Source organism: Helianthus annuus, chromosome 16 (genome assembly GCF_002127325.2).
Source record: "Helianthus annuus cultivar XRQ/B chromosome 16, HanXRQr2.0-SUNRISE, whole genome shotgun sequence".
Taxonomy (NCBI): domain Eukaryota; kingdom Viridiplantae; phylum Streptophyta; class Magnoliopsida; order Asterales; family Asteraceae; genus Helianthus; species Helianthus annuus.
The window spans coordinates 90,724,362-90,732,498 of NC_035448.2; positions in this window are offsets into that span (position 1 = coordinate 90,724,362).

The window sequence follows — 8,137 nt, forward strand, 5'->3', positions numbered from 1 at the left end:
CCCCCAATTATTCGAAACCAATGCAACCACTACTGAGGCTGAAGCTACTACTACTGAATTTCGGGACGAAATTCCAAACCAACGGGGGGATGATGTGACACCCCAGGAAAAACCAGTGAACGATGTAACTTACCTAGCTTCCTCAGTGAGTGCGTACCAAATTTCGGGACGAAATTTCTTTTAAGTTGGGGATAATGTGACAACTCAAATTTCCAAGATTTCTATTTCGTATTTATTGCACGATCATGTATTAATTGCCATGAAATTATATATGTTTTGATTGTTTGATTGTGTATAGTTGTTGATTATTTGTGAAACTTGTAAATGTGTAAACTTGGTGGTGGAATTATGAAATAGTTGTGAGATGGTGTACTATTGTAAATTATATTAGTTAGGGGTGTAGAGAGCCATTAGTGAACTTGATTATACTTAACCCTAACCCCTAAATTCACTAATCACTTTTCACCAAAACCAAAGCACGTATTCTCGTTTCTTTGGCTCTAGCAATCATCACCAAGATAATCATCACAAGTTTGATCACTCTACTTCTCTAGAATCATTCAAGGTAATTGTTTAATCATTGTTAATGATTTGTGCTTGATTGTTTATCGATTTCTTGATTCTTATGTTCTTTGAAAACCCTAGTTCTTCATGTGATAGGTTGTGATTTGGTTTGATTCTGAACTATTGATGATAATGATTAGTCGTATGATTGCTAGATGGTTCCTATAATGATATAGTTCGATTGTTGTTGAGCATGAATGGATTGATCATGATTCTGCCGTCATATGTTTTGATTTAGGGTTTGTTGAATGAAGAACGTAACTGATTTGATCGTTCCCTGTATTGGAATTCATGATTTGATATTGTCTGAGTATAATTGAGTTGTAAAGGTCCGAACATAATAAACATAGATTGGTCCGAACTTAATGTGACTTCATATGGCCCGAACTTATTTGATTGAATATGGTCCGAATATAATGAATTTCAGTGGACCGAGTTTATTTAAATCAACAATGGTCCGAGTTTAATCAAAATGACTTTGTCCGAGTTTAATCTTCAATATTGGTCCGAGTTTGTTTATTGGGCCGAGTTTAAATATTGGTCCGACTTTAATTACTTAATTGGTCCGAGTATATTGATCCTTAGTGGTCCGAGTTTAATTGTTCGTCCATTTGGTCCGATCTTAAAAGATTTCAAGTGGGCCGAGTTTAATTCTTTGATTCTTGTCCGAGTTTAACAGGGGCAGCCCCCCCCCCCACTCTCTTGTCCGACCTTTAATGGTCCGAACTTCATGCTCACCTTATCTAGACCGAGTTTACTTGTAATGTCTTGCCTGAGTTTGATTGTGATATGTTGAATGCTTACATACAATCACGAGTTTACTTGTTACTTGGTTTTACATGCTAAGATACTGCTTGTACGGTGTGATACAATAACAGCATGTTCTGTTCTACGTGATGTGATATCTATGTTGATGTAATGGTGGTATATTACTGTGTTGATGTGCAAACCATGTTAGTTGAGTGTGTAAGCGATTATCAAACTCAGTTGATTGAACGCCAAGACTTGCAAACCCTAATTGATAACGGATTTCAAACACTTACATTATATCCTGTGCAATATATCCTAGGTCGTGTATAACGGACTTAGGCCATTGTTAAACCCTAGAGCATAGCATACCGAGCAAACCAAGGTGAGTTCACACTCTTACTAAGGCATGGGATTCCCGGGTCGTGGGAATGGGTTAAAGGTTTCAATTGACTTATAACGTACAAACGCTTTTCCTAGACTATCACCTATCATGGTCCTCGGATGTCAGGACGGTTCCGTAGGTTGGGATAACACCTACGTGGTTCCGTAGGTTGGATAACACCTACGTGGTCATATGCCAATTACTATCCTCGATACAAAGGATACGCACGTAAAACCTACGTGTACGCATTACTTACTTCTTCCGTAGGTTGGGATAACACCTACGTGGTCATACACTAATTACTATCCTCGATACAAAGGATACGTGCGTAAAACCTACGCACACCTCATACGCACTACTGTTCTCGGACGAAGAACAGGGATAATACGAATAGTCTAGTGGTCACATAACATGGGAAGCCCCCACTTGTATAACTTACTATTGGCCCAGTAGAGCCACCCGTTACTTACTGTTACGCACTTACTTACTGTGAACTCGCTCAACTAGTTTGTTGATCATTCTGTTACATGCCTTGCAGATCGTTAGGTACTTGGAGCTTGCACTGGAGAAGCGGGTCGTTGTGGACAAGGATCGTGGTTTCTACATTGAACTATTTGACATTTAAAACTATTAACTTTTGTTGGATTATTTACTATGCTTCCGCAACTTAAATTACGTTTTGATTGAAACATCAATCGTATTGAATGGTTTGTTTACATTTACTATACTTGACATTAATTACATGTTCAATATGATTGGTGGCTTGATCCTGGTCAGTCACGCTCCCAAGCGGTGATACTCCGCAGGTGGATTTTGGGGGTGTGACAGCTTGCACCAGCAGTTATGTCAATGAAGTGATCATAACCCTGATCCTTACCACTACCACCAGATTCTTCTTGACCCAGAAGAGCAGTGTTACCGAATGAATAATCATCAACGGTTTTCCCTGACTCTTGTAACTTCCTTTTCTGGTTCAACTCCCTCTCAAAGGTCAGGAGTCGACCATGGAGTTGGGTCAAGGTCAGATCCTTGAACTCAGGTGCAGTTCTGGTGACAATAGCTATTGTGTCCCATTTTTCTGGCAGTGATCTGAGGAACCTGCTATTTTGAGTCCAGTTTGAAAACGTGACCTTAACAAGCCTCAGTTCACTGATGAGACAACTGAAATGCTCAAATTGTTGAGTCAGTGATTCACCTTTAACATGACAAAATGTTTCATACTGTTGGTTCAGGATTTCCCTATTGTTTTCTATGACCTCTTCGGTACCTCCAAACTGTTCCTTAAGTGCGTCCCACAACTCTTTGGCACTGTTACAATGTAATAGTCCAGCATATATTTCGTTGGGGAGCGCTGATGCAACAATACTAAATGCTTTAGCATCTAGTTCAAATTTTTGATAATCCGTTTCAGTATAATTTTCAACAGGTTTAGGAACAAATTTTTTAGCATCTTCAGCGCTTGGCACTGTAGGAACATGAGGACCAAAGATAACAGACTTCTAACAACCTGTGCTTTGTTGAGCAAGGATGTGACCCATCCTCCTCTGTCAGATGTTGTACTCATTTCTTTTTAGCATAGGTGGTTTAAAAAGCGAGCCAATGTTGTTTTTATCGTCCTGAGATTGTGACGTCATTCTTGTTGTTTTACAGGTACTGAAAAATCAACTATAATGGTGATTAATCCTTACTCTGTTTTTCAACGACGAACAAACGATCAGTATCAACTGTTTTGAGCTGAACTATTTACGTCAAAATGATTGTTAAATCAAATTTGACTGTTCTAGCTCTGATACCAATTGTTGGATCTGAGTTTCCTTTTGATTGTACTTTTGTTTGTAAAATAAGATGGAAATGAATGAGTGTGCAGCGGAAATTAAGATGAACACAAACTTTGTATACAATCAAATGAGAGTAATACTTTTAATCAAACATCTTTACACAAAGAACCGAATGATTGAATTTATTTCAAACACGATTACAATGATGATGTATGAATGCAAACTCCCCCTCAGCCCGAGCTCAGTAGTTTGTTCGTGCAAAGAAGACGAATGATGTGAAGAGCTAATAGAACAGTACAAAGTACTGTACTATTTATAAGCACTTGCAAACTACTGAGCATCTTTAGCTGACTTCACCATGAAAGTGACATCTAACCTCCTAACAAACTCTAACCTCTGATCTAAACAGATACTGCTTGTGTTAACTACTGCTATTACATTCTATTACAATAACATACTATAGAACAACTGCTGCAACCTTCTACTGCTGTGAACCCAGCAGCACTTGTCCGGATCAGCAGTGCTTGACTCAAGGCAGTAGATTGAATCAGCAGGACTTGAGTCTTCATCAGATCTTTAATTGAGCAGCAGTTATTGGTCAGCAGTTAGTAAGATCAGCATATAGGAGGTCATCAGTTGTTGTAATCACTTTCAAGGGGAGAGATATGCATATCAGCATATGCTTATTCTGAATCCACTGAGCTGACCCAGTTTTGGCTTTACATTATCTGTTCCTCTGATAGGGTTCAATCCCAACAAAGATACAGAAGTTTACTCTTAGTCCAGCACCAGATATGAGTGTGACACCCCAGGAAAACCAATGAACAATACAACTTACCTAGCTTCCTCAGTGAGTGCATACCAAATTTCGGGACGAAATTTCTTCTTAGTTGGGGATAATGTGACAACTCGTATTTCAAACCCGTCCTTGTATTGTCTGTAAGGTTTGTGAACTTGATTTAATTATTGAGTGTTATGACACTATAATACGTGATTATGTGAATCTTAGTTAATGAACGTAAGTTGTTATGTGCATTGCGTAAATATGTGTATGTATGTATAACCCAAACCGCACAACACTACACAATCAATCACACAAGGCCTTTGGGCCGTGCCATTGTGCTCGGATTAGGGGCAGCCCAATTAAGGGTCGGCCCACTCCTCTTAGTCGTGTAAACCCCATAGTTGGGGATGGGGATTCTCATTTTGTCACAAAACACAATACACACAACAACCCTAGCTCCCTTTTCTCTCCTTCGAAGCCGACGGCACCAAGCTTACTCGTTGGATCAATTCTTGTTCACCCTCTTTCATATCGGTTAGTGTTTTGATATTGATATCTTGTTGAATGATGTTTTGATTGTATATGATTGAGTAAATCCGTTTAGGGTTCATGTTAGTAAAATCGATGATAATAAGATACATGGTTGTTGATGATGTTTAATGATAATATTCTTGTTAATCGGTTACATGATTATGAAATCGGAATTGTATGATGATGTTATCCGTTGTTATGTTCTGTCTCGGATTGTTAACTTATTGATGTTCATTAATCGGCTCCATGTTTGTTAAAATCGGATATGTTTAAGTGTTTTTGATAAGTTGTTCTTGATTATAAGTTATTAAGATTCATACGAAAAAGTTGTTAAAAACCTTGTTTTGATCGATCATGATGAAGATAGAAACTGTTGGTATTGTTGATTGATAATCATAAATATGGAAACTATCGAATCAGTCAAAAAGAATTAATTGGAAATGTGTAACTGATTGCTTGATTTGCGAAAGTTGTTAGCCGGTCGCACAAGACATCTTGGTCGCACAAGATGTCCAATCGCACAAATGGATCAATCACACAAATCTAATCCGATCGCACAAGAGCTGTTCACTCGTACAAGGTTACTGGGCCGCGCCGGTTGTTGTTGAGTAGTTGGGCCGCTCAGCCCAAATTGAACCGCACAAGTCCAAATCCAGTTGCACAACCCGAGCAGATCGTACAAGTCTGCTCGGATCGCACAAACCAATTTCACACTACTATAGTTTGGGCCGGTCAACATGTTGGGGTTGGGCTTGTTTGGATCGCACAACCCGTCCGGGTCGCACAAGATCGACCGGACCGCACAAGTTATTTGCATGCTATTGGGCCGCATTGTTATTGGATCTTATATGATATTGGACTTCTTTTATGTTGGGCTTAATTATTGTGGGCCGGGGAAATTGTGGGATCGCACAACATGTTGTGAATCACACAACATGTTGGGCCGATTACATTTGGGCTAATGATTAAAACACACAAGTATGATTTCGTTGTGCTCTTGATTGTTTACGTGATATACGTGTTTGCTATGATTCATACATGCATTACTTGAGTCAAAACCTGACTTGTATGGTAACCCTGTTAGGACGTGGTTGACTACCCTTAGTTCAAGAAACCCTCTTTGTGTATCTGCCGAGCAACCCAAGGTGAGTTCACACAGCCAAGGCATGGGATTCCCGAGTTGGGAATTGGGTTGGAATGTTTGTTATGGAATGATTACTCGTACTTACACAATCACTAGACTATAGGCCATCGTCCTCAGGATAGTCAGGACACTTACGTAAAACCTGCGTAAACTAGTATCTACCATTGTCCCCCGGGTCGGGAGGACACTTATGTAAATCCTGTGTAATCTAATACCCACTACTGTCTTCCGGGTCGGAAGGACACTTACGTAAATCCTGCGTAAACCCCATGCGTACCACTGTCCTCGGGGAAGGGCACTCACGTAAATCCTGCGTGACCTTGTACGTATTCCTGTTCTCGGATTAAGAAGAACACATGGTTGCAAATAGTCTAGTAATTACCATAATGGGAAGCCCCCATTATAAAGGATAAATGTGAGAATCCCTCACCAGTAGTATATACTTGTATGGGAAGCCCCCACTAGATGAACATACGCATTATTAATACGAACTTACTTTCTGTGAACTCGCTCAACTAGTTGTTGATTATTTGCTGCATGCCTTGCAGGACCTTAGGTATTTATGGAGCTTGCACAAGGAGGAGCAGGTCGTTGTGGGCAAATGGATCGTGATTACTTATGTCATTTCATACATTAATACTTATGATTGGGTTTTTACATTAATGCTTCCGCTATACTTAACTATGTTGGTTTTGATAAACACCTTTCGTATTGATGGATAACTTTTACTAAATATTTACATGTTCAATATGATTGGTGGCTTGATCCTGGTCAGTCACGCTCCCAAGCGGTGATACTCCGCAGGTGGAATTTGGGGGTGTGACAGATTGGTATCAGAGCCATTGGTTATAGAGAACTTGGTTTTAATATGGGAAAACGTTTTTATTAAAACCAGACTATAACCAGTACAATGCTCTCAACGATCCACAACGACGCTTCGCTCCACGTGCAAGACTCGACATCCTAGGTAATAAGGTTTATGTTTATTACCTGCATGCTAGAATTATATAGAACTTTGCTCGCATTACGTTTAGATACACATGACTTTATTACATGAGAATACCTACGTGCTTACGCTTTTCTGTCATCGCCCTACTCGCGAACCACTCTCACTTACGTTACTTTTATTATGAAGATCATGTCTGGACGAATTAACATGACTCAAGCCCAGCTAGAGGCTCTCGTTCAAGCTCAAGTTGCTGCGGCACTTGCAGCTGCTCAAGCAGGTAGTATATCCTGTAGTCATAACTTACACTAGGAACTTTAGATCCTACACTCCTAAACTAGCCCTTGTATTTAAACCTTGCCCTATTCGTACACAATAGGTCAACCAGCGCAGCAGCAAGTTTGCACCTTTAAGAACTTCATGGACTGTCGTCCAAGTACTTTCAGCGGCACAGAGGGGGCAGTGGAACTCCTCCACTGGTTTGAGAAGCTGGAGTCAGTGTTCGAGATGTGTGAATGCCCTGAGGCTCGCAGGGTGAAATACGCCACTGGCACGCTAGAAGGAATAGCACTAACTTGGTGGAACGCCCAAGTTCAGATCTTAGGGTTGGCAGCTGCTAACGCCACACCCTGGAACGAATTCAAGGAACTTATCAAGCGTGAGTACTGCACAAGGGATGATATCCACAAGTTGGAGAATGAGTTTTATCACTTGAAGATGACGGGGTCAGAGATAGAAGCTTACACGAAGCGATCGAACGAACTGGCTATTTTGTGTCCAACCATGGTAGACCCTCCGATTAAGCGCATCGAGTTGTACCTCAAGGGTCTAGCCTCAGAAATTCAGAGCCATGTTACATCGGCTAACCTCAACAATATCCAAGACATCCAGCGTCTTGCTCATCGCCTCACGGATCAGGCGGTGGAACAGAACAAGTTTCCCAAACGCATCAGTGCTACCACTTCAGCCGCTACTCCCACTACACTCAGTGACAACAAAAGAAAGTGGGACGGGGATTCTAGCAAAGGTTCAACAACAGTTCAATCCCAAGCTCAGCAACAGAAGACTGACCACTACCAGAGTCCTAGTCAGCAATCCTCTGGTGGTCATAGACAGAGAAGGTATCAAGGGTTTCACCCCAAGTGTCACAACTGCAACAGACATCACAGCGGCCAGTGCAACAAGGGTCGTTGTCAAAGATGTCTCAAGATGGGTCACGAGGCCAAAGACTGTAGGAGCCCACGGCCTGCAAATCAGA